Here is a 27,229-nt window from a genome sequence, read left to right on the forward strand (position 1 = left end):
TGCTCCCAGGAGGACCAGTTCAAAATACGTACAACACAGATGGCCTCCTTCTTCAAGGACCGCAATTTCCCCCCCGACGTGGTCGACGGTGCCCTCCACCGCATCTCCTCCACTTCCCGCTCCTCCGCCCTTGAGCCCCGCCCCTCCAACCGCCACCAGGACAGAATCCCACTGGTCCTCACCTTACCACCCCACCAATCTCCATGTACAGCGCATCATCCGCCGTCACTTCCGCCACCTCCAAACAGACCCCAGCACCAAGGATATATTTCCCTCCCCTCCCCATCAGCTTTCCGTAGAGACCACTCCCTCCGCGACTCCCTTGTCAGATCCACACCCCCCACCGACCCAACCTCCATTCCCGGCACCTTCCCTTGCAACCGCAGGAGGTGCAACACTTGCGCCCACACCTCCCCCCTCACTTCTCTCCAAGGCCCCAAAGGAAACTTCCATATCCGCCACAGATTCACCTGCACCTCCACCCACATCATCTACTGCATCCGCTGCAGCCGGTGTGGCCTCCTCTATATTGGGGATACAGGCCGCCTACTTGCGGAGCGATTCAGAGAGCACCTCTGGGCCACCCGGACGAACCAACCCAGCACAGCATTTCAACTCCCCCTCCCACTCCACCGAGGATATGCAGGTCATTGGACTCATCCACCGCCAAACCACAACAACGCGACGGTCGGAGGAGGAGCGTCTTATCTTCCGACTGGGAACCCTCAAACCACAGGGAATGAACTTGGACTTCACCAGTTTCTTCATCCCCCCTCCCCCCACCTTGTCTCAGCCGAATCCCTCCAGCCCGGCACCGCCTTCCTGACCTGCAGTCTTCTTCTTGACCTCTCCGCCTCCATCCTACTCCGAACTATCACCCTCACCTTGACCTCTTTCCACCTATCACATTTCCAACGCCCCTCCTCCAAGTCCCTCCTCCCTACCTTTTATCTTCTCCTGCTGAACACTCTCTGCTCATTCCTGAAGAAGGGCCTGTGCCCGAAACGTCGAATCTCCTGTTCCCTGGATGCTGCCTGACCTGCTGTGCTGTTCCAGCAATAAAGTTTCAACTCTGTTTAAATGCACCCAGGCATTATCTAAATTTGATGAGAATGATGGGGAAGCATTTTGAATTTCATTTGAGAAAGTGGCTAAACTAATGCAGTGGCCAGTGACCATGTGGATTTAGTTGATCCAAACAAAGCTGATAGGTATTTGCATCCCTATGGGAGGAGGTATCTGGCCAGTATGGGGTGGTGAAGAAAGCCATCTGAAGTGCATATGAGCCTGTGCTAGAAGCCGACAGTCAGCGTTTCAGGAATCTAGAAAACGGTCCCTGGTTAAACTCACATTGAGTTTGAAAGGATAAAACAAAGTAATTTTGAATAGTGGGGAAGGGTATTAAAAACAGAGCAAAGCTATGACACTGTTGGAGAGATTCTTATGTTGGAGAAGTTCAACAATTCACTTCCTGCAATCGTGAGAACTCGTGTGGAAGAGCAGTTACAACGGCAAGATTAGAAGCTGAAATGGCAGATGATGATGATTTGGTTCAGAAATGAAAGTTTGGTTTCTGTGAGGCATGGAGAAGAATGTGCGAGATCTTAAAATATATACCTGTGAAAGTAAGCTTTACTGGCATAGGCCAGGAGTAGCAGGGAAAGAGGTTACAGCATTAAGGGTACAGAAGCATGTAACTCTTTTATGCTGAGACATGAGGAGCTATGTCATTCAGAAGGACTGTTGGAGAGATGAGAAGTGCTCCATTATGTAACGTGTGGTTGGAGTGTCCAGTGGAATCATCAACAGATTTATTCCACAATGGGGAAGGAGGTCTTGAGCTTTTTGTTGGCGTTACAACGTTTCATCATTTAAATTGCGAATAACATACATGAGCCAAATCTTTATCACTGATCGTGAACCCTTAAAATTTTGGAGAAGTTTAGGGAAGAGAAGACCAGTCTGTTTCGATTGAGCTTATTATTGCTGCCATACAATTTGAAATTATACAGGTGACAGGGCGAGGAAACCTAAATTTTGACACGTTGTGGAGACTTGGATGAAGAAAGACAAAGGCATTCTGTGGCAGGAGTAAAATGATTGAAATCTAATCTAGTTGTGAACATTTGTATGGTCAGAGTCATTGCTTTATATATATATATATATATATATATATATATATATATATATATATATAAAGCATTGGCGGTCTAGGAGGTCTAAAATGAATCCACGCTTGTATATTGATCGATTATTTTATTAAAGGTGGAGTCGTGAGGATACTATCACTGTAAAAAGGTTATTTTCTTTTGGATTTTTTTTAATAGAGGTTTTAAATGCAGAGGTGCAGAACTGCTGTCTGAAAACAGTTAAAGCAAATAACTGAGAAAGCCTTTAGGTTTCATTAAAGCGGTGGTAACAATGGAAGGGCAGTGTCCACTCTCCCAGACCTGGTTTCCTCATTTTGTTTTTAGCTGCAGCATTCAGAAGCTGTTGGGGATTCTAGAAGGGTTGGAAGTTTCAATACATGATCCCCGCTGCTTTTCTCTCTGAGATCTCTGTTGATGCTGTTTCCCCCTGGATTGGAAAACTGCTGTAAGGATCTGTATTTGAATATATCTTTGTGCCAAGTGGTGTAAACCAAGTAGGTATGGTATCTATTGTTTGTGTAAGTGTTCCAACATATAAGCTATCCAGAAATTTTCTTTTCTTTGATTGTATTTTAACTAAAGCATTTGAATAGATTATATTTTGCTTAATGTCGAGTGGTTTGACCAGTTGCAACATATCTGTAAGGCACACTTCACATCTATATTCAAAATAAGGAAAGGTTTGGATCTAAACGGCCTTCTTTCAATATTTTGCGGGGATATGGACTGGTCCACAACACTTGTACCAAGTGGTTTCTGACTGGCTCCTGTAATTGAAAAGTTGGTCCAGCAGCTGGGGATGGTTTGCTGGAGGTTGTGCTGTAAGCTGACCTTGACATTCAGGGAGACCTGAGGATTTGGTGACCCAACTCTGGATGGAGCATTGGGACTGTAGTTACAGCATCTGGGTCTGCAACACGAACAACAAATGGAGCAGAAGCTGCAGAGAGGGGAAGCTCTGAAACCACGGCGTCAGTGTGTGTGCGGGGCAAGGGATCTGCTATATCCACCCCGGGTTTTCCAGGAACAGCTTCCCAAGCTCCACTTAACCAAGGAGCAGAGTGTGAGGGGCCCTGACTGAACCAGGAGCTGTTCATAGAATGGTGTCACCTCCTTCAACACGACCTGCAGCTTCACACCAGGGGGAGGAGGATGCTGCCAGTGACTGTGAGGGTCACTGTTTCATTCAGCTTCTATAATCCAGAACTTTCCAGGCAGGACGAGGTGACATATCCATCATCACCCAGTATCTCAACATCAATGTCACCATTCGGTGAAGGAGCATATATATGGTGGATGAGGTATATAGATTGTTTCTCCCTCAGCAGGGAGCTGCCGGGTGTATTCAGTATAGTGGGTTTGCCGATGGTGTACATGGCATCTGCAGGGTATCCATGTCAATGGGGAGAGGTAGAGGAACTGAAGGAGTTCTCTCTCTATTAATGTTACAGTGTGCCCATCACAGTGCATCATATTGGTGAATACCAACTGTCCTGGCAACAGTCATGGCCTCTTCATTCAGAAGCAGTCAGCCATTCCCATCGTCATCGGGTCTCCACCTAGAAAGAAATGAATATATCTTGGATAAAGGCCGTCTCCTTGATGCACGTTTCAAAACACCGTCACCACCATCAATCAACCACATCAAAGTATTCCATGTGTTCGGAGAGCAATGGGGTCACTTGGAGTGTCTGGGAGCTGACGATCAGGGATGGAGCAAAACCTCCCATGTCTGAACGGATCTGAGTGAACCCCCCAGGACACAGTATCATTAAGTCCTGTAATCTCTCTCCATTTTAGTAACATATTGCTTTCCATTATTCCTGTAAATGAAATGACAGGTTATATCAAGTTAAATTCCACCTGCCAAACTATTATATATTATCTTTACCCCTCTGAATCTACTTGCAGACTTTCCACCCTCTCTTGGTAATTTAATCTCTTGCTTACCACAGTGACATCACCAAACTCAGTACCTGTATATCTGTTCAATTTCTCTTCATAAGACAAACACTTCAAACATGGAATCAATCTAATGAAGCTCCTCTGAATTGTCTCCAAAGGAAATAGCTCATTCTGCAGGACACCCAAACTGTACTCCAGTTGCAGCCTCACTAATGCCTTGCATAGCTACACCAACACTCCCTACCTTTCTACTCTATCCTTTTATAAATAACCACTGAAATTATGCTTGCAGTTCTCATTACGACAGTACCCGCAGGCAGGTTTTCTATGATATGCAAGCAGACACCCAGATCCCTCTGCACCTAAGCACTTTGAACTTTCTCTCCATTTAGATAATAATTTGTCTTTCTATCACACTGGCCAACTTGAATAGCCCCGTATTTATTCACTTTAATTTTCGTTGCCAAATGTTGGCCCGTTCACCCAACCTATCCATATAGTTTTAAAATCTCTTGCATCATCATTCCGAAGTAATTTCCCACCAATGTTCGTGTCATCTGAAAATGTGGCATTGTATCTTCTATCCCATCAACCGAGTACAGTAATAACATCGATCGCAAATGGTTGAGGCATGAGAACTGAAATCAATGGCACCCCACAAATTGCATTTGCCAAAGTAAAATGACACACTTATTCCGTCTGACTCCATTTCGTTGGTTAACCAATCCTCCATCCAAGCTAATACATTACTCCTAAACCCATGTTGTCTCATCTTACCACTTACTCTTTGGAGAAGCGACATATCCGATGCCTTCAGGAAGACGAGATATGTTCTATCTCCAGGATTCCCACGATCCATCTTGTTTGTGACATCTTCAAATAACTCAACCAAATAATTGAAACACGATTTAGCCTTCATAAAACCATGTTGACTCTGACGAATTGTGGTTTAAGTTTGCAAATGTCCTGAACAATGGATTCTAATAATTTGCCTTAAATTACAACAGTTTATTGTTACACTTTAGTCCCTAATGTATGCCATTATTACAAGTTCTTCCCTTTCGAAAACCTTTACTTTTTCTTTGAATTCCTGTTGAATGGGCACAAGGCTTTAAGAGATCTGCTCCAATTGCTGTGTAAGATCCATGTGTGACTGAATGGAGTCATTATCCTGCTGGTGTACAATATCGATGGGCTGACGTCTTTCTGGTGTTCCCATGTTGTCGTCTCCAAGGCCAGAATAACCTCATCCTGTTGATGCTTTAGAGGATTGGGAGATTATGGAATCTTCCTGTTGCTGTGTAACATTTTAAAGGGCTGATGGGTCTTCTCATACTTCGCCATAACAGGTGGATATCCTGAACGGTCTCCTCATGTATCCTGAAGATGGGACCGAGGGATTGATTGGTCTTCTCTTCTTCCCATACAACAATCACGTGTCTAAATTACCTCTTCCTTTCTCATGAAAGAAGTCTCAGATAGTTTTTATCCTTATCCAATTCCCTTGCAATAGGCTCGGTGGGTCTGAATGGCCTCCTGTTATCCCAGTGTAACAATCTCCAGTCAATGTGTGACATCTTCCAGTTCCTATGTTACAGACATGAGGAGGCTGAATTGACTGATCCTGTTGCTGTTTAACAGGATACTGGTGCAGCATAGGCTGGAGTGGCTGATTGGCCTCCTTCTGTCAGTGTATATCAGGCTCCAGGGGCTGAATAGCCTCGTCCTGTTTTGGTGTAACAGGTTTGAAGACCTGAATATCCTCCTGTTGTTCTTGTGTAACAGACTGGAGAACGGAATGGATTCCTCCACTATCTGTGTAATTCACTTCACATGTTGAATCCTTCTATCATCTATGTTCAAATAAGATCATCTTCAAGTTTTGTAAACTCCAATGGCTACTGGGTCAACCTGATTATCCTTTCATTATAAGTTAGCACCTTCATTGCAGGAATCAGTTGAGGGAACCATCTCTGAGCTGCGTCCAATTTAAAACATCCTTTCTTCATTGAAGAGATTAAATCTGTACACACTACTCCAGATGTGATCTCACTAAGACCTTGTACAGCAGCAGCAATACTTTACCAGCCTGCTTTAAGGTTCCCACCCAGCTCAGAGATGTCTCAGCTCTCTGGGGGAATACAGAGCATTGTTGGAAGATCATTGTCCAAAGGGGGTGCGACGGGGGAGGTAGCTGGGATTGCGATATGTAGATGAAGGTGAGGTTGAAAGTGATAGGTGATTAAGGGAGACATAACGCCTCATCTGCTGCAACCATTAAACCCAATGTGGTCTTCTCTACATTGGCGAGGCAGGAGGTCAACTTGTGGATCATTTCAGCGAACATCTCTGGGACAGCCAGACTGAACAACTCCATCGCTTTTTGGCTGAGCACTTTAAATCCCCTTCCCAAACTGCCAAGGACATAAGGGCATTGGGCCTGCTCTATCGCCAAACCCAAGCCACCAGAAGCCTGGAGGAAGAAAGCCTCATCTTCTGTCTTGGGACCTTCCAAACACAGGGGGTCATAGTGGATTTCTCCATTTCCTCTAATCCCACCTTATCCTACTCCAAACTTCCAAGTTAGCACCGCTCTTTTGAATGTTCCTATGTGTCCACCTTCCTCCCTATCAATCTGGTCCATCCTCCTCTCCGACTACCACTTTCAACCCCACCTTCATCTACCTATTAGATAAAAGGAGGTAGCTTAGAAAAATGCCAAGTGTTGCAGTAAGCCAGTGGATTCAGAGAAATGTAGGACCCAGCAAAGGATGACCAAGATTCTGAGAAAAAAATCAAAATGAGAAAAAGCGTGCAAACGAAAGAAAAACATAAAGACTGCTAAAAAGCGTCTATACTGCTTGAAAAAAAAATAAAAACAAGGTCAAATGTGGAACAGTTGGTGTGCGTTCAGGATAATTTACTGCAGAGAACAGAGAAATCGCAGAGAAAAGAAACAGTTTCTTTGCGTCTATCTTCATGGAAGAATGTCCAGAAAATCTTCCAGAAATACCAAGTGACCATGGGACTTGTGTAAGTAAAGCCGAAGATCATTGTTATCTTTGTAAAGAAAGCTGGATCGAATATTTATAAATCTGACAGACTAGATGTACTTGATACAAGAATTTCAGAGGAAGCAGCAATAGACATATTGATTGCATCGAGGATTTTCACTTTATTTTCCGACACATTCCCGAAAGGCATGTAGCCAATCTGGATCAGGCAAAGGTTATAAATATTATCCAACAGTTCAAGAAAGGATGAAGATGGAGAGTGGTGAACTACAGACCAGTTATCTTGTCACCCGCAGTCAGGTGTGTGTTGGACTCGATTACAAAGAACATGCTACTAGATATTTAGAAGGTAATAACATAACTGGGGAGTGTGAGAATGTACCGATGAAAGGAAAACCAGAAGTGGCAAACATATGTTTGGAATGGTTTGAGGATGATTCTTGTGGACATAGGCAATGATGAACCAATGTATAACGGATAGTTGGATATTCCTGAGCTTTTTCTAAAGAACTCACCCTGTAAGTTCATAAGAAAAATTAAAGCGAGAGATATTGGGAAGAATATATGCCACTGGGAAAGTAAAAATTCAGTTCACAGTCATGTGAATGTAATTGGAAGATAGAGGATGTCGAGCACCAGTTGCATCGAGCGTTGGTGAGACTAAACATAGAATATTGTGTACCGTTCGGAGTCCCAATCTAAGAAAGAATATATTGACTACAGAGGAACTTTAAAGGGTATTATCCAGATTAATCCGTAAAATGGCAAGATTGTCTGACTGGGAACCTCAGCCTGTGATCTCGAGTTTCAAAACATGAGAGGTGATTGTAGTGACTCTGAGAAACATCGAAAGGACTGAATAACAGAGGGACATGAACAAGTACAGGTAGGCGAGATAAGGGAGAATCCCACGATATTCTACACAGACAAGTAGAAGAGAATAATCAGCAAACAGTAAGTGTCCATTAGAAACCAAAGGGGCAATCTGTGTGTCAAGCTGGAGAACATTGATGGATTGTTACATGAGACCTTCACATCTATTTTACTTGGGAGAAGGAGGAGGCAGGTATAGAATTCAAGAAGATGGACTAGGAAGCTCTTGAACAGATTGATGTAAAATACGATCAGGGATTTGAGGTTTTGTTCTGTACAAATTTGGACCAATCTCCATGTCTGAATGAGTTGTATTACAGGCGGTTGTTGGGGTCAAAGGAGGAAAGACACTGACTGAATATTTTAATTAGAATCTGACCATAGGGGAGGTACCAGAGAACTAGAGAACTGCGAATACAATTCCACTTCACAGTAAGGGTGGGAGAGATAGACCAGAGAACTATAGACGAGCGAGTATTAGATCACTGTTAAGGAAACTACTGGAGAAAATAGGGAAGGAGAAAATCGAACTCCAATCAGAGTTGCAAGGTTTGATCAGGGATAATCATCATGACTTTATCAGAAGGAAGTCACATCCAATGGATTTGATTGAATTAGTTTGAGGAGGTAGATTATTTAGTTTTGTAGGAAGGCCTTTGACAAATTTCCACCTGGGAAACTGAAAAATAAAGTAAAATCTCACAATATGATGGATAACTTGGCAAGTTACAACGAAAATTGTCTTAGTAGCACGAGACAGAGGATGGTGGCAGAAGGCTGTTTGTGTGACTGGAAACCAGTGTCCTCTGGTGTACCACAGAGATCAGTGTTGTGTCCCTTGTTGTTTGTGTTATTCATAACAAAATATAGATCTGAATGTGGAGGGGGCTAGGTGGAGAGTGGGGAAGGTGTGATAAGTAAGTGTTATGTTTGACATAAAGATTGGCTGAGTGGTTAGCAGTGAGGGGGAAGGCCTTAAGTTGACAGGAAGATGCAGATGAAATGGTCAGATGGGCACATCAATGGCAGATGGAATGTAACCCTGATAAATATGAGGTGATGCACTTTGGGAAATGGAACCAGGCAGGGGAGGTCTCAAAGAATGGCAGCACACTGGGAAGCTCAGATTGTGTTTCTCCACACATCCCTGAATGTGACTGGACAGGTTAATGCTTAAAAATGTGTTGCTGGAAAAGCGCAGCAGGTCAGGCAGCATCAAAGAAACAGGAAAACCGATGTTTCGGGCAGATTCCTGAAGAAGGTTTATGCCGGAAACGTTGATTCTGCTGCTCCTTTGATGCTGCCTGACCTGCTGCGCTTTTCCAGCAACACATTTTTGAAGCTCTCATCTCCAGCATCTCCATTCCTCACTTTCTCCTGGACAGGTTAACGGGCTAGTTAAAGATTGGACCTTGGGTGTAGCGTCTCCTAATCAGGGTGTAGATTATAAGAGCAATACAGGGCTTTGGTTCGGCAAAAATGGAGTACTATATGTAGCTCCGGGAACCACATTCCAGGAAGGATGTGATTGTACTGGAGAGGGTGCAGAGATGATTCACCAGGATGTTCCCTGGAATGGATCATATCAGCTATGGAGAGAGGCTGGATAAGCTCGGGTTGTTTACTCTGGAGCAGCGAAAGCTGAGGAGTCAGTGATTCAGACAGATAAGTTTATAAGCGACACGGACAGGGTGGATAGGCAGCAGCTGTTCCTTTTAGTGAGAGGGTCAAGTACAAAGGAGCACACTTTTGCAGTGGGGGAAGCACGGTGGCACAGTGGTTAGCACTGCTGCCTCACAGCGCCAGAGACCCGGGTTCAATTCCCGCCTCAGGCGACTGACTGTGTGGAGTTTGCACATTCTCCCCATGAAGAGTTTGAGATTCAGAGATGAATTAAACATTTTTTCACCTCGAGGTCTGGGGTTCGGGGATTACTTCCTGAGAGGGGAATGATCACCTCACAATCGTTAAAAAGTACTTGGAGTGTCATAACATTCCAGGCTATGGGCCTGGTGTAGGAAAGTGGGACTAGTATAGAGCGTGCTGTATTTCTGTTGGCACAGAGTCTATGCCCCTGTGAGTATATGGTGTGGAAGGTCAATTATTGAGCAGTTTAAGGCAGGAATTGATGGATTTCTGCATAGTTATATTCATAAGGGTTATCAGAGTGAACTGTATTAGCTTGTTAAATTATGTCAATGTGAGAAATATGAGAAAACAAGTGCAGTTTCCTTACAGTTTGAAACCAGAGAATGGAGAATGGGGAACAGGGAAATGGCAGAACTATGAAGCCACTACTTCAGTTCTGTCTTCACAGAACTTTCTAACAATACAAGGAAAACCGAGTCTGGTGCAGGAAAATGGTAGAGTACATGGAACAATAAACATAGTAAGTAAATGGTTTAGCAGAAATTATTGTTGGTGAAAGTAATGGTCATAGACAACACCAACATAGATTTATGAAATGGGAATTATGTTTGAGAAACAAACTGGGAGACAAATGAAAGAGAAGCAATGGATGTAAAACATTTTGATTTTTAGAAAAATGTTGGTAAAGCTCCAAGCCCAATTTGCAAAATCAAATCTGAGTGGATTGGGGCTAATATATGGACATGTTTCGAGAATGGGACAGCTGGCAGGAAACAGTGAATCGAAATAAACAGACTCGACAAGTAATAGCCTGACATTTTCTGAAAGGTATGATTCGGTGAGTATGACTATGTCCCAGATTCCCCATTACCTTCCCCAGATATCTCCTGTCTCATCAACAGGACGGACACAGCAGACGTGGCGGCACAGTGGGATACAGTTGGAAGGGAATTGCTCTTGGAGTCCTCAACAGTGACTCCGTATCCCATGAAGTCTCATGGCATTAGTTTGCACATGGGAAAGGAAACCTCCTGCTGATTACCATGTACCAGCCTCTCTCAACTGATGACTCAGTACTCCTCCATGCTGACCAATACTTGGAGGAAGCACTGAGGGTAGCACGTACGCAGGATGTACTCTGGGTGGGGGATTTCAATGTTCACCACCAACAGTTTCTCAGCTACAGCATTACTGATCGAGCTGGCTGGGTCCTAAAGGATATAACTGGCGGCAGGTGGTGATGGAACCAACAAGAGGAAAATACATCTTGAACACAGCCTGACTAATCTGCCAGTTACAGAAGTATCTGTCCATGACAGTATCGGTAAGAGTGACCACCGCATAGTCATTGTGGAGATAAAGTCACACCTGCACATTGAGAATAACCTCCATCATTTGGGTGGTACTATCACAGTGTATAAGATAAGGCTGATGTATTCGCAACAATCTTCAGTCAGAAGTGCTGAGTGGATGATCCTCCAGTTGTCCACAGCGATTCAGTTACCAGTCATCAGCCAATTTGATTCAGTCCACGCGATATCCAGAAATGATTAGAGATACTGGATACTCCACAGGGTCCATAATCTGACAACATTCTGGCAATAGTACTGAATACTTGTGCTCCATAACTTGCCACTCCCCTAGCCAAACTGTTTCAATACAGTTACAACAATGGCTTTCCCCGATTATGTAGAAAATTACCAAAGTATCTCCTGTATATAAAAAGCAAAACAAATCCAATCCGGCCAATTACCACTTCATCAGTCTACTCTCGATCATCAGTAAAGTGATGGAAGGTCTCAGTGCTTTTAAGCAGCACCTGCTCAGCAATAACCTGCTCAAATACGACCAGTTTGGGCTCCACCAGGGCCACTCAGCTCCTGACCTCATTACCGTGGTTCAAACATGGACAAAAGAGCTTAATTACAGAGATGGGGTGACAGTGACAGCCCTTTAAGTCAAGGCTGCCTTCTACCAGGTGTAGTATCAAGGGGCCTTAACAAAACTGGAATCAATGGGTGTCAGAGGCAAACTCCCCGCTGGTTAGAATAGTATCTGATACGTAGGAAGGTGGTCATGGTTGATAAAGGTCAGTCAACTCAGCTCCAAGTCTGCAGGAGTCCCTCGAGCAGTGGCTGAAAACTTCTTCAGGGCTGCTTCATCAATGACCTTCCTTCCATTTTAAGGTCAGAAGTGGGGATGTTCGCCAATGATTGTACAATGTTCTGCAACATTTGTGGCTCGTCAGATACTGAAGCAGTTCATGTTCAATTGCGACAAGATCTGGACAGTATCCAGGCTGACAATTGGCAAGTAATATTCAGGCCACACAAATGCTAGACCATGATCATCACCAATTAAATACAATCTAACCTGCCCCTTGGTATTCAATGGTGTTACTATCTCTGAATCCCCCAGAATCAAAGTCCTGGTGGGTAATCATTGCTCAGAAACACACTGGTCTCGCCACATTAACACAGTAACTAGAAGAGCAAGTCAGGAGCTAGGAATACTGTGGCGAGTAACTCACATCCTGATTTCCAAAAGTCTGTCCTTCATCTACAATGCATAAGTCAGAAGTGTGATAGAAGACTCCCAATTTGCCTTGATGAGTGCAGCCCCAACAACACTCAAGAAGCTTTATACCATCCAGGACAAAGCAACCAGTTTGATTGTCCCTCCACCATCGACCCTCAGCAGCAGCAGTGTTTTACTATCTATATGCTGCAGTGAAATGATTCATCAAAGATCCTCAGAGACCATCTTCCCAACACACGATCACGTCCATCTAGAAGGACAAGGGCTGCAGATGTATGGAAGTACTATCATCTTTAGGTTCCCTCCAAGCCATTCACCACCCTGACTTGGAAATACATCACCGCTCCTTCATAGCCGCTTGGTCAGATTCCCGGAATTCCCTCTCTAATGGCATTGGAGGTCAACAGCAGCAGGTGGACTGCAGAGTTCAACAAGGCAGCTCATCACCACCTTTTCAAGGGCATCTAGGGTCAGGTAATAAATGCTGGCCCAGCCAGTGACACCCAGATTCACGAAATAAATAAATAGAAATTAACAGAGGAAGGTTGCTGAGGTGTCGCAGGGATCGGTGCTTGGGGCCCAGCTGTTCACAATGCCCATTAAACATTGGGTTGCTGGAATCAGATACAATATATCCCAGCCTGCTGACAGCACTAACGCATGTGGGATTGTGAGTGGGTGAGGAGGATGTAAAAAAGCACTGAGAAGATTAAGACAAGTGGAGTGAAAGGGTAAATACGTGACAGAGGGAGAACAATGTGGACAGAGGTGACGGTGTGCCCTTTGGTGGAAACGATAAATTGGCAGCCGACCATTTGAAAAGGATTGGTTGAAACATGTTGATTTACAAAGGGACGTATGCTCTTTTTTGTTGTTTCCTTCTGCATAAACCTCTGAGGCCCCTGCAGTGCAGTGAGTCCTGCAACCAGAAGTCAATACTGGGCATGGCATTGGCACGCTGCCCAGTGTATATACAACCAGCAAGTGGGGAACTATAACATTGAAAAGGATCTGGATCTCCTTGTACACCAGTCACTGAAAGCAATATTGCAGGAAAGAAAGCAGGAAAGAAGATAAATGGTGTGCTGACCTTCATTTGAGGGGGATGTGAGTCCAGGAGAAATGGTGTCTTACTGTAGATGTACAGGGCCTTGGTGAGACATCATCTCAAACATTGTGCAGTATTGTGGACAGTTCTCATCTCCATACCTAATAAAGGACAAACCTGACATTGACAGAGAGCAGTGAAGGATGACCAGACTGATATCTGGGATGGCGAGCTTGTTGTGGGAGCAGAGTTTGTGGTGACTGAGCCAGTATTCCATGGGGTTTGGGAAAATGAGTGGAGAAATCAGTGAAATGTACAAAGCTCTGACAGGGTGAGACAGATTGAAAGCAGGGATGATAATTCCCCTGGCTGGTACAGGCAGGTCACTCTGCATTGAGATGAGAAAAAAGACCTGTACTCACTGACTGAGGAACCTGGGGAATTCGCTCGCACCTGGAAACCAAGACACTGATTATCAATAATGATTTAGAGACAGTAAAGGGATGGTGGGAGAGCAGGAGTACGGTGTGGAAATGAAAGGCCAACCATCATTTCATTGAGTTGGGTAGCAAACTCGATGGACCAAACGTACCACTGCATCGCCTATTTTATAGCTTCCCAAGGTTACTCACATTAATGGATATGTATATCTTGTGGGGCAAGTGCATCGCGGAGATTTTTTTCATGAACTAGAATGGGGAGGCTCAAAGTGTTGTATGATCTACTCCTTTCCCAATGTTTCTGTGCAGTCTGTGGGAAAGCTCGGTAAATGTTGTCACAAGCTCTCAGATGTTAGGAAGGGGGAGTCTGCAGGGTCGACAGGAGTGTGTTCCCATTCCCTTTACCTGATGCTGAGGCCGGATGTTCTGTCCGGTTTCATCCTTTCAGACCTCGGAGTAGTTTGATACAAATGAGTGCCTTGATGGACCGTTTCAGAGACCATTGAAATGTTTATCACATGTCAGGGTCTTTGGAGTCAGTTTTAGGCCAGCCCAGAAAATCACGGGAGATTCACTTCCTAAAAGTACATTGGAGAAGGAAATTCTGTTTACAATCCATATTGGCTTCAAGGTCACTGTTACTGACACCAGGTTTTAGATCTCGATATTTTATTAATTGCTTTTAACGTCCACCCGCTGCCAGAGTATTAGCCTGGTCTGGATTAGTAATCCAGTGACATTTCCACAGCACCATATCCACATGGGGATCTATCGGAAACCACACTGAACGGGTTACTTCTGTGCTGCTTGACACTCTGTCCCACCAATTTGGCTGTTATGATGGGACTGAGGGGGTAGTAATTGGTCAGTTTGTAATATTTCCCGTCTTAGTGGGCAGGACACAACTCAATAATTTTCCACATTGCCAGGGAGATGTCCGGTTTGGAGCTGGAATGAAACAGCTTCCCCAGGTACACGGCTTGTTATACAGCACAAGTCTTCAGTCCTATTGCAGGAATGGAGTCAGGACCCATTGTCTGTGTCGTATCTACTGTGTTCAGCTGTTTCTTCATGTCACATGCAGCGAATCAAATTGGCTGAAGACTGCCATCTGTGATTTTGTGGGCATCATGGCGAGGGTGAGGTGTATCATCGACTCAACACTTATGGCAGAGGATGGTGCAGATAAAACATCCTTCTCTTTTACACTGATGTGCAGGTCTGTTGTATTATTTAGGATGGGGATGTTTGTGGAGCACTCTCCTCCAGTCATTTGTTTAATCGTCCATCACCATTTATGACTGACTGTGGCAGAACTGCTGGGCTTCGTTCAGATCTGTTGGTCAAGTCCGGTAGCTTTAATGAATTAGCATCAGGTTAAGGTTCATGTGATTCTGACTCTGCCATGTTCACCCACACTCGTCACTGAGCCATAGCTGGTGTTGATGGTAATGACAGACTGAGGTGTCATCCTGGCAAAAAGTTACAGGTTGTGGTTGAATGCTGTTCTGCTTCTCCTGCTGCTGTAGTCTACAGCACTACATAAATACGCAGTTTCGAGCTGCAATATCTGCAATGCAATTCTGCTGTCTGTTCCCCAATTCTCACTGAGACCCATTCACCCATCAGCCCTGAACTCAGTGACCTAACCTGGTTTCTGATGTGGAAATACTTCCATTTTCAAACTCTCATTCTGCTGAGGGTCTGTCTCCCCGGGTCTTGCTTCCAATCTGACACTTTCCACAAAAACATTTAACTGATCTTAATTTAAAAGTTTAATTCAAATGTTTAATTCACCTGAATCTTTTTCCTTGAGAAATGCCATCTTCTGTGTTTAACTGAATGTGTTTCCTCCGTTTCTCTCCCTGACCATGATTAACATCTCTGTAGACAATAGACCATAGGTGCAGGAGTAAGCCATTCTGCCCTTCGAGCCTGCACCACCATTCAATATGATCATGGCTGATCATCCTTTATCAGTATCCTGTTCCTGCCTTATTTCCATAACCCTTGATTCCACTATCCCTAAGAACTCTATCCAACTCTTTCCTAAATGAATCTGGAGACTGGGCCGCCACTGCCCTCTGGGGCAGAGCATTTCACACAGCCACCACTCTATGGGTGAAGAAGTTTCTCCTCATCTCTGTCCTAAATGGTCTACTCCATATTTTTAAGCTGTGTCCTGCCTCCAGAGTGTCCAATCCTTTAATAATCTTACATGTCTCAATCAGATCCCCTCTCAGTCTTCTAAACTCAAGAGTATACAAGCCCAGTCGCTCCAGTCTTTCAGCGTAAGGTAGTCCTGCATTCCAGGAATTGACCTTGTGAACCTACGCTGCACTCCCTCAATAGCCAGAATGCATTTCCTCAAATTTGGAGACCAGAACTGCACACAATAATCCAGGTGTGGTCTCACCAGGGCCCTGTACAGCTGCAGAAGAACCTCTTTGCTTTTATACTCAATACCTCTTGTTATGAAGGCCAGCAATTATTAGCCTTCTTCACTACCTGCTGTACCTGCATGCTTACCTTCATTGATTGGTGTACAAGAACACCCAGGTCTCTTTGTACTGACCCTTTACCTAAGTTGATTCCATTTTGGTAGGTAATCTGCCTTCCTGTTGTTGCCACCAAAGTGGATAACCATACATTTATCCAAATTAAACTGCATCTGCCATGCATCTGCCCACTCAACTAACCTGTTCAGGTCACCCTGTAATCTCCTAACATCCTCCTCACATTTCACCCTGCCACCCAGCTTAGTATCATCAGCAAATTTGCTAATGTTATTACTAATACCATCTTCTATATTATTAATATGTATTGTAAAAAGCTGCGGTCCCAGCACTGATCCCTGCGATACCCACTGGTCACTGCCTGCCATTCCAAAATAGAGCTACTCTTTGTTTCCTGTCAGCCAACCAACTTTCAGTCCAAGTTAGTACTTTGCCCCCAATACCATGCGCCCTAATTTTGCTCACTAACCTCCTATGTGGGACTTCATCAAAAGCTTTCTGAAAGTCCAGGTACACTACTTCTACTGGATCTCCCATGTCCATCTTCAGAGTTACATCCTCAAAAAAATCCAGAAGATTAGTCAAGCATGATGTCCCCTTCATAAATCCATGCTGACTCTGACCTATCCTGTTACTACTATCCAGATGTGTCGTAATTTCATCCTTTATAATCGACTTCAGCATCTTTCCCACCACTGATGTCAGACGGACTGGTTTATAATTTCCTGCTTTCTCTCTCCCACCTTTCTTAAAAAGTGGTCCAACATTAGTCACCCTTCAATCCGCAGGAACTGATCCCTAATCTATCGAACTCTGGAAAACAATTACCAACGCATCCACCATTTCTCGAGCCACCTCCTTCAGTACCCGGGTTCTAGACCATCAGGCCCCGGGGACTTATCAACCTTCAGATCTAACAGTCTCTCCAACACCAATTCCTGGCAAATATAAATTCCCTTCAGTTCAGGTCCTTCAGCCACTGTTACCTCAGGGATTGTTTGTGTCTTGCCCAGTGAACACAGATCCGAAGTACCAATTCAATTCTTCTGCCATTTCTTTGTTCCCCGTAATATATTCCCCTGTTTCTGTCTTCAATGGCCAAATTTTAGTCTTAACCATTTTGTTTTTTGCCTTTCACATACCTAAAAAAGCTTTTACAATCCCCGTTTATATTTTTGGCCAGTTAACTTCGTACCTCATTTTTTTTTTCTCCGCATATTTCCTTCTTAGTAATCCTCTTTTGTTCTTTAAAAGCTTCCAAGTCCTCAGTTTTCCCACTTATCTTTGCTGAGTTATACTTTTTCTGTTTTAACTTTATATGTTTCTTAACTTCCCTCGTCAGCCACGGCCACCCATGACTCCTCCTAGGATCTTTCTTCCTTTTTGGAATGAAATGATCCTGCATCTTCTGCATTATACACTGAAGTATCTGCCATTGTTCCTCCACTGTCATCCCTGCTAATGTATTGCACCATTGAACTTTGGTCAGCTCCTCCCTCGTAGCTCCATTATTCCCTTTATTCAACAGAAATATTATCACTTCCGATTGTACTCTCTCCCTCTCAAATTGCAGATTGAAATTTATTGGATTATGGTCACTACTTCCCAATGGCTCCTTCACTTCGAAGATCCTGATCAATTCTGGTTCGTTGCACAATACCAGATACAGCATTGCGTTCTCCCTGGTCGGCTCCAGCACCAGCTGTTCTAAGAATCCATCTCTGAGGCACTCCACAAAGTCTCTTTCTTGGGGTCCAATGCAACCCTGATTCTCCCGGTCTACCTGCATGTTGAAATCCCCAATAACAACTGTAGTCATATCTTTGCGACAGGCCAATTTCAGCTCCTGATTTCACTTATATCCGACATCCAGACTACTGTTTGGGGGCCTGTAGATAACTCCCAAGAGGGTCTTTTTACGCTTAGAATTTCTCAGCTCTATCCACACTGACTCTACATCCCCTGACTCTAGGTTCCCCCCGCACAAGGGACTGAATATCACCTCTTACCAACAGGGCCATCCCACCCCCTCTGCCCGTCAGTCTGTCCTTACGATAGCACGTGTAGCCTTGAATATTCATTTTGCAAGCACTGTCCACTTGAAGCCACGTCTCAGTTATCACTAGAATATGGTATCTGCCAATTTTCAAAAGAGCCTCAAGTTCATCCATCTTATTTATCATACTTCGTGCATTCATATTTAAAGTATTTTTTAATTTGTTAATGCCCTCACTCTTCTCATCAACTCCTATTTAACGCAACCTGACAGTATGATCCCTTTTTGCGTTTTCTGCTTCATTGATACAGTTGTCTTTCTTGACTTCCCTTGTTCTAACTTTCCCTTCAATTTCCTTCTTCAACATCCAGTTTGTCCCGCCCCCCCCCCCCCCCCCCCCCCCCACACACACACACACACTTAGTTTAAACGCAGCTGTGTTGCAGTAGCAAACCTGCCTGCCAAAATGCTGGTCTCCAACCTATTAAGGTGCAAACCGTCTCTCTTGTATAATTTATGCTTACCACAAAACATACCCCAGTGATCCAAGAATTTAAATCCTTGCTTCCTGCACCAGTTCCCCAGCCACACGTTCAAGTCCATTATCTCCCTGTTTCTGGCCTCATCAGACTGAGGAAGTGGAAACAATTCGGAGATAACCACCCTGGACATCCTGCTTTTCAGCCTTCTTCCCAGTTCTCCGAAGTCCCGCTGTAGTATGTTCCTCCTCTTCTTCCCAACATCATTTGTGCCAACATGTACCATCACATTTGGCTCTTCACCTTAGTCCTTGAGGATTTCCTGCACTCTGTCTGTGATGTCTTTAACCCTGGCACCAGGAAGGCAACACACTATCCTTAAATCCCGCCTGCTGCCACAAAACCCCGTCAGTTCCTCTCACTGTGGAGTCCCCTATTACCACGGCTCTGTGCGATGTCCGACTCTACCACTCTGTCTCCACGCCAACTTTTGATTGACAGACCTGGCCGCCTGGCGGACTGGCAGTGTCATCTGTCTCTACTGTTTCCAAAAGATTCAACTTGTTCCTGACAGGTACTTCCCCCGAAGTCTCTTGCACCTGTCTCCTCTCTGCCTTCCACATCGTCTGCTCTCTTCTGCTCTCTTCTGGTATGGTCGGTGTAATAACCTCACTGAAGGTCTTGCCCAGAAAGATATCGTTCTCTCGGATGAGCCTAAGGTCCTCGAGTTCTTTCATCAGCGCTGCAACATGCTCGGTCAGTAGCTGAACGTGCACACACTTTCCACACTTAAACGAGCCATACAGACCAGAGTCGTTGACCTCCAACATCAAGCACTTAGCGCATTGAACCAGCTGGGCAGTCATGTCTTCATCCTCTTCAACTGTGGCGCAATCATTTCACTCAACCTCCTTGTCAAAGACTTCTGAGCAAAAGCCTCACTCTTCACTCCACAGGAACTTCCTTGGACCCTGTCGTGTCAGTGATGCCAGCCTTATGTAGTTTCAGAGCCATTGAATTCTCTGGATTCTCAATCATCTTCACCACGTTGTATGTTTCCTCTTTTGGTCTGAGGCCTTATCACTCATGGCTACCTTGTCCCTCAATGTTTGGCAATTCCTGTGTGCTGTGGTCCTTTGTACAGTGCACATACAATATGTTCAAATGCTGGGTCTGATGCCAGAACTTTTCTTTCCAATAATATGATAGACACTAACTTTGGAAATAACCCAGCAGGCCAATATCTTGAATTCCCGGAAGAAAGGGGATTAACTAAAATAAGTTGGGACACGAGAAGCAAGAATGTATAACACACATCCTGATAAGAATGAGACTAGAGTTGGGAATATCAGAAAAGGGGGAAAGTTGAGAGAAAGGGAAGTTATCACTTCAGATGAGGATCAAATAATGTTTTAATGCTTTATAAATGTTATACATCGTGTGCATCATTTTTCGTAAACTGTACCTCCGTTGTTCATTCAGAATGTGTTGTACACATATGAAAAATTTTATTTATCTGAACACACACTGATTAAACAGTGTATATAAAATCATTTTTCCTCCATTTCAAACTATCCTGTTGTGCTAGCAGGACATGTGAACACCAACTGGCCATCAAAAGACATGACCCACTATCATAAAGAAGGACACCACGTTGACTGTGACAACACACACTTCCTCGGACAAAGCCACGCACGAAACTTCTGAGAGGCATGACATTCTAGCCAGACATACATCAATAAACATATCAATTTAGATCCTATCTACCTTCCCTTGAAAAAAACTGGAAATAACATCATGCGCCTTAAGAAACCAAGACCTATAAATAGAAAGACAGGACATACCAACAGTGCATCACCATAGACTCTCCCTGATGATGTTACCTAGTCATGGTGACGAAACATCTGAAAACAAACCTTCAAGCTCAGCGAGCTCACTTACATACTTGTAAATGGCTATCTTTCTCTTAATAGTGGAATTTGGGACTTCTCTGTCATTCATCTTTTAACAGATTACGAGGCGAGGTGAGCTTTTCTGGGTATGTGGTTTTAATTAACAGAGGGGTTAGACATCGACATCAGAACGGTTTGAGGGCTTGTCGTATGGGATTTGAACAGATTTGGGATACAAAAGGTCCCAGCAGATTCCATCATTTGGCAGTGAGTGACCTAGATCTTCAAATAAAACAGGTGACAAAATTCATTTAATTTTGTTTCCTTGTGGTTGGTTAAATTAAAAGAAATGGCTTTTAACATTACTAAAGAGGTTCTGAGATTTGAAGATGATTCACAAGTTTGCCAACAAAGTTTAGAAAGACAAAGGAAGGGCATACTTTTAGAATTAACATGTAGATTAGAATTGGGTTTCACCAGGGACAAAAGGAAAGCTGTCACCATAATGGAGTTGGTCAAGCACTTTGGTGTATCAGAGAAGCAGGAAACTGCAGTCGAGTTGGAAAAAAAACTTAAATTGCAAGTGGGGCAATTGGAGTTAGAAGATAAAGAGAGAGACTGAAAGAGGTAGGTTAGTAACAGGTAGTAATAAAACCAGAATCCTTCTTGCCAATTCCTGTATTCATAGAACCTTTCACGCGGCTTATGATTAATTGTGGAGCTCCCCTTTCTAAAGTAAAAGTGGAAACTAATATTTGCTGATCATAATGGATGTGTCTACCAGATTTCCATGGATAATTCCATTATGGGGTGTTAAGGCAAAAAGGGAGGTAGAGGAGTTGTTGGTACCTTTACTCACTGTGAGCTACGCAGTGTGATTCAGACAGACCAAGGGTCTCATTTTACCGCTCAGCTGTTTAGGGACGTCATGGATAGCTTCGGCACGCAGCAGTTTAAATCAAGTGCATCGCATCCCGAATCCCAGGGGGCCTTGGAAAGTTGGCATCAGAAGCTGAAGACAATATTAACAGCGTGCTGTCAGAATTACCCAAATGATTGGAATAAAGGCGTCTCATTATATTGTTTGCCATTGGAGATGCCCCAAATAAATCTGCTCACTTTACATCCTTTGAGTTAATATTCATATATGAAGTGAGAGGTCCTTTGAAATTAATTAAATTTAAATTGACAGGACCGAAGTCGGAGTTCTCACACTTGGATGATGTATCTGAGGTAAGGGAGAAATTAGATGGAGTAGGTGAGTTAGCTAAACAACACCTGAAGAGGGCACAACATGGAATGAAGCAGGTGGCAGATAAAAACGCTGAAACTTTGACGATTTCCCGTGGGATGACATATTAGTATTGCCAGCAGTGGTAGGAAATCCCTTCAAAGCCAGGTTTAGTGGCCCCTTTCAAATTAAAAAAAAATGTTGAGTCAGTTAAACAATCTGGTAAAGGTACTGGATATGACAAAAAATGCCAGAGAATGTCATGTGAATGTATAATGCTCCAGATACATTGAAGACTGAGGAACAGAGTTGTGGCCAGCTGAATAAATTGTGCAGTTTATCTGTATGATGTAGTGATCTTTAGCAAGTGATTGCAAGTTCACACGTTACAGTTGGCAGAGCATGTTGAATGATTGCAAGAAGCAAACTTGGTAATAAACTTAAAGAAAACAGAATTCGCGAAGGCAGAGGTGATGTTCTTGGGACATTACATTGGACATGGAAGGTTGACCCCACGGAACACAAAGACGAAGGGCTTTGAGGAATTTCCACGACCATCCTCGAAGAAAGAGGTGCTTCGATTTTTGGAACTGAGTGGATTCTATCGGAAGTTTGTTGCAAACTTCAGCAGCGTATTGGCACCCCTGATGGATTTATTAAAGAAGAACACAGAATTGTGGTGGACAGAACAATGCCAGGAGGCATTAGATAATTTTAAAGCCGGATTAATCATCGCACTAGTTTTAGCTGCACCAAATATTTTGAAAAAATTGAAAATTGTATTTGATGCTAGGGGTATAGGTGTCGGAGAAGTATTGATACAGCAAGATGATGTTGGAATTGAATGGCCAATTAGCTACTTGTCGAAAAAAACAATATCCACCAGAAAAAAAATACAAAATCTCCCTTATTGTAAAAGAATGATTAAGTTTCGCACGGGACTGACAATATTTTGATGTTTGGATTAGTGGTGCTGGAAGAGCCCAGCAATTCAGGCAGTCCGAGGATTTTGCCTGTCCTTGGATGCTGCCTGAATTGCTGTGCTCTTCCAGCACCACTAATCCAGAATCTGGTTTCCAGCATCTGCAGTCATTGCTTTAACCTCAATATTTTGATGTTTATATAACAAACAAATTGTCAGAGATGGTTGTGGACAACGACAACCCTCTCGCATTTTTTTTAATATTTAAAGAACAGAATATGAGATATTTCATTGGAGTCTTATGTTACCGACTTTAACCTTACAAAACGTACATGCAGTGGGTCCTAAAATGCAATAGCAGATGTGTTATCCCAGATTTAAAGGAAAAAGTTTCGATAAGATTTGACTTATTGCAGTGTTATATATGTGTGCAGAATTAATATGTATGGCTGAGATTAATACTTTTGGAATTCATAATAATGGGATTAAGAATTAGAGGAAAAGAAATGAAACCATTTTTTCATTCTGCTGGTTCATGTTTTTTTTTTTCTGAAGTGGGGAGGTATTATGAAGCCGAAAGCAGTTCCGGTCACTTTCAGACAGAACGGGTTTTGCTGAATAGAAAGTACAGCCACAGATGCCAGCTAAAGTTCACTCTGTTCCACATGTCACCATTAGCTGGGAAATGGATACCTGAGTTTTGGTTTCTGTTTTGACAACAATTCAAATAAAACCAAAGAGTTCAAATAACGCTCAGGATACCAGAAGCCAACGGAATTTGAATATTATTGTTTGGACACCTGGAAAGCAATCAAATTATGAGAATTATTGTATCATGGGGAGTATATAAACCCAGCATTTTGAACTCTAGAGGGAGAGCCACTGCCATCCAACAGCAGTGTAACTGATGTAGAGCAGGAGTGCTAACTGGTCATCTCAAACACTTTCTATCAAATATACATGTCCATTTAAAAGCTACTTGCAATATATAAAAAAACATGACCCAGGGAGATCAGCAGTTGGAAGAGTGAACACAGCGGGGAAGATGGATTCTGTGTGGTCTTGAGATTGTAATGTTTAATATGTGGGTTGTTGGAACAGCATATTTTTACAGAGTTGGAGTCAGATAGTAAGTAGCTAAGGAAAGAGGGGCGTGTATTTGTGAATAGTTGTTGTTTAGTATTCACTATTAAAGATAAGAAACTAACTTGTTATTTTTTGTTTAAATAGTTGAATGGAGGAGATCTGTGTTGCTCATATTTTAAAAGATTACGAGCTTCTCTGGGTGTTTGGCTTTAATTAACAGAGAGGTTCTACTCTACTTTGTAAATGTCCACCCACGCTCACCCCATTTCCCTGCAGTTGGCCCATATCCTTCCAGTCCTTTCCTATCCACATATTTATCCAAATGCTTTTGAAATATTGTTAATGTACCCCCTCAGCCCCATCTGCTGGCAGCTCAACCACGTACCATCTCTGGGTAAAGAAGTGACCCCCCAGGTTCCCTTTTATTCCTTCCACTTTAACCTTAAACTGATCCCATCCAGTCCTCAATTCTCTACACCTTGGAAGAAGACTGAGAGCATTGACCCTATTCATATCCCTCGTGATCTTATATAGCTCTATTAGGACACCCTACACGCTAAGGAAAATGTCCTAGCTCGTCCAACATCTCCCTATACCTCAGACCATCGGGTCCTGGCAACGTCTTTGTGAATTTCTTCTGCACTATTTCTAGTTTAATAACATCCTTCTGATAACAAAGGTGACAAAACTGAACACAATACTCCAAGTGCGGCCTTACTAAAGTCCTGTGTAACTGCAACATAAATTCCCAACTTCTATACTCAATATCCTGCCTGATGAAGGCCAGTGTGCCAACAGCCTTCTTCACTGCCCTCTCTACATGTGACTCCACTCTTAGAGAACAGTGCACCTGAACACCAAGGTCTCTCTGCCCACTACACCCATTAAGGCCCTCTCATTCACCGTGAAACTCCTACCTTGATTTGATTTTCCATAATGCAAGACCTCACACTTCTATATTCAATTCCATTTGCCATTACTCGGCCCACTTCCACACCTGATTACGGTCCTGCTGCAATTTCTGATAAACTTCCTCACTGAACATGCTCCCACTCACTTTAGTGTCATCTGCAAACTTACTAATCATATCTTGTACATTCTCAACCAAATCATAGATAACAAACAGCAATGGACCCAGCCTCCAGTCTGACAAGCATCCTTCCACTAAACCCTCTGCTTCCTACCATCAAGCCAACTGTGTATCCAATTGGCCAGTTCCCCCAGCATTCCATGTGATGTAACCTTCCTGAGCAGCCTGCCATGTGGAAACTTATCAAAGGTCTTACTGAAATCCATAGAGACTATGGCTGCTGCTCTGCCTTCGTAAACTTTCTTGGTCACTTCATCAAAGAACTCTAACAAATTTGGGAAGCATGATCTCCCACTCACAAGTCTATGCTGACTGCTCCGAATCAAACCCTGTGTAAGTAATGGGTGCAGTCAATGGTATGCTGTCCTTCATTGTAAGATGATTCGAGTACATAAGTAAAGCCATCTTCCTGTTGTTGTAAAGCCTTGCTGAGAGTTCATTTGGGGCACTCTGTACAGATTTGATCTCCTTTGTAAGGAATTATCTCCTTACCACAGATAGGGGTGATGGTAACATGAGGATAGAGTGAAGAAGCTCAGTGTTTAATCAGTAGAGCTGTGAGAGACGAAGAAATGGTGATGCTGAAACGTGAGGAGTGGCAGCGATCACTTATTTCCAAAAGAGACATTGATAGGGTGAGAAATTCCATACTTTGCCTAGGATTGATTGGTTTGATTTATTGTCACGTGTACCTCAGTACAGGGAAACACTTTATTTATGAGCAGTGGAGGCAGGTCATAGTAAGGATGAACTGGCAGATCATAGGGTGGAAATAGGCTTGGACAGAATAAGGCGTTCAGGTTACACTGAACAGGACGTGCACTAGACAAGATCAACATGAGCAATACCATCATTATTTGAACTTAGAGAGTCCATTAATCAGTATAACGTGACTTTCCTAATAGTTTATATGTCTTAATTAACTCTCCCCACGTTATTGTGCAGTCGGTGTGTGAACCCGTACTGAACGCCATGTTGCTCACAATCCCTGACAGCAGCCACAATACATTCCATCTGAAACAGGTAGCCATTCCCACCAGCATCTGCCCTACATAGAAACACCAGGCTGTCTTCTCGGAGATGAACGATGCCTTTTTGAGACTTCACACAAGACATATGGCTTCCCTCCTCACCACTAGAAAACCACGTTAAGTGTGTATCATGAGCGACGGCGGCACGAGGAACAACGTGGAGCAATCTGTCTGTGCAGCCTCTGCTCCACTTGGTCGTCATATTAGAGCATCATTAGGAGATAGTGAGGACTGCAGGTGCTGGAGATCAGAGTAGACAGTGGTTTGCTGGAAAAGCACAGCAGGAGAGTCGACGTTTTGGGCATAAGCCATTCATCAGGATCAGCATCAATTATCTCATTCTGTCCCCGTGTACGTGCATTGAGGTGGGAATGGCCTCCTGCTGTTCCTGTGTAAGTGACTCAAGGGATTGAATGGCTTCTTCATCGTCTGTTTGGACAGGGCCAAGAGGCTGATTGGGTTACCCCTGGTTCCTGTTTGACAGCTCGATGTGCTGACAAGTGTGATGATGTTGCAGCTTTAAGAGGTTATTTTGTCCTGGTTTCTTTTAAGAAAGAGATTGAATGATCGTTACCAAGCTGGCTAGTTAAGACCACTTGAGTAAACAGCTGGGGAAGCCTTGTGTTTATTTTAATAAAGACTGAATGGGTGTGGCCAGCTCTCACAGATTAGGATCTCTGGGTTTTGCTTTCTCAGTAATAACAGAAACTATTGGGGTCTCCATAGAGTTGGAAGCTTCAGTGGATGTCTCCTGGCTGCTACACTCTCTTAATTTTCTCTTGCTGCTGTTTCTAATTCCTGGATTGGAGATATATTTGTGACATTCTGTGTCTGAATATTCCTTTTTGCCAAGGGCTGTGGTTATGCGATTTTCCTGTATTGGAACAGTTCATTAGTAATAGCTCCACGATCTATTATTCTGTTAACTTGGCCAATAGAATTAAGTTATTCTAAAGTTCCCTTTCCTTGGTTTCATTTTATCTTCCGTGTTTAAATAAATGGTGTTTTGCTTCACAACGAGTAGTTTGACCAGTCACATTGCATCTGGAACAGACAGTTTACATTTCATTTAAAATATGAAAATATTAGAGTCTAGGTTACCGCACTCAAATATTTTTGAGGGGCTCTGGCGTGGTCCATCACACTAGA

Source organism: Chiloscyllium plagiosum, unplaced genomic scaffold, assembly GCF_037043375.1.
Source record: "Chiloscyllium plagiosum isolate Xiang-an unplaced genomic scaffold, Cpla_swu_hap1 HiC_scaffold_24, whole genome shotgun sequence".
In the NCBI taxonomy this organism is placed as follows: domain Eukaryota; kingdom Metazoa; phylum Chordata; class Chondrichthyes; order Orectolobiformes; family Hemiscylliidae; genus Chiloscyllium; species Chiloscyllium plagiosum.